The sequence below is a fragment of the Sorghum bicolor genome, chromosome 4 (genome assembly GCF_000003195.3).
Source record: "Sorghum bicolor cultivar BTx623 chromosome 4, Sorghum_bicolor_NCBIv3, whole genome shotgun sequence".
NCBI lineage: Eukaryota > Viridiplantae > Streptophyta > Magnoliopsida > Poales > Poaceae > Sorghum > Sorghum bicolor.
Genome location: NC_012873.2, coordinates 64,038,137 through 64,039,453, shown reverse-complemented (window position 1 = coordinate 64,039,453; position 1,317 = coordinate 64,038,137). Strand labels below are relative to the sequence as shown.

At 53.2% G+C, this 1,317-nt stretch overlaps 1 pseudogene; it reads right to left on the bottom strand.

Annotated features, from left to right (window-relative positions):
- Positions 452-1,058, bottom strand: LOC8075166 (annotated as a pseudogene).

Here is a 1,317-nt window from a genome sequence, read left to right as displayed (position 1 = left end):
GATTTTCATTTTTTTAAAGGTCCTTTTATGTCTCATTATTGATCTTCTTAACTAGTATTTGTTTTTCTCGATATATATTAGATATGAGGTGCTCTTTTGAGTGTCTTTGTAAAAAAAAAAGAACAAATTGCAAGTCCATGCGGCATTCCAATCCAGTGCAGGAAAAAAAGAAGAAGAAGAGAACAAGTTAACATATAGATTAAAAAAGACACATGAGCCGCCATATCCACAGTAATCAGTTCATCAAAGGCCAGTATGATTTCCGAGTCCGACTACGGGCATCACCACGTAACTATACTATCTCTAGTACTCCAGTCGTGGAACTAATAATATGACCGAGATGTATTGCAAGTGCGTGATCGGACTGATGAGTGATACCGTACGTGACCAGACCCTCGGCATGTGCCCATCGTCGTATACCGTGTCCTCGATCACACCGTGGACACATGATTTATGCGGACGACACGACGTGCGTCTTGAACGCCAAGCTGAAGAGCCTGAGGATCCCGAACGTGTCCGCCATGGCCAGCCACCCGCCCAGGAGCACGCGGAGCCCGGAGCCCGGAGCGGACGACGTTGGCGCCGCCCAGGCACGCGCCCGCCGCGCCGAACCTGACCAGGCCCAGGCTGCTGGCCGCGCACACCGCCGCGACCCTGGCCGCCCAACAGCAGCGGCAGCGCGGCGCCCACCGTGAACGCCAGCGCCGACGCGGCCACGGCCTTCGTTGGGTTCGGCAGGCTCTCCCCCTTGTCGACGCCTTCGCTGCTGTTGCTGTCGTCGCTGCCGCCGCACTCCGAGTGCGCGCCACCTTGATGTCATACTGCGCGTACACGGACATGAACTCGTCGATGGCCATGCTGCAGGCGCCGGCCACGAGCCCCGCCAGGCCCGACACCAGCATCTCCCGCGCGCCGTCGTTGATGGCGCCCACGCCGATCATGAGGAACGCCACGGACACCAGCCCGTCGTTGGCGCCAAGGACGGCGGCGCGGAGCCACTGTGCTCGAGCCACGGTTTTGGGATCGATATCACTTGTGCGTGCCACACGCCTGTTCATGACTACGGCTGAAAAATTGGAGTTTCGACTCGATTTAACCGAGCTTCTGACTTGTGTGGACTGTTGGGCCGGGTGCATGGATACACTAGTGGCTCCCATTTTCCCAACCCAACTCCTAACAATTTACACAGTATTCCCTCCATACTAGTAATTTAAGTTATTTTGGACAAAGTTTGGATTAAATATGGAAAATAGAAATCATGAATAAGTTTTAAGATGTTGAGTTTGAAAATGGAAAAACCATATGAATAGATTTGTC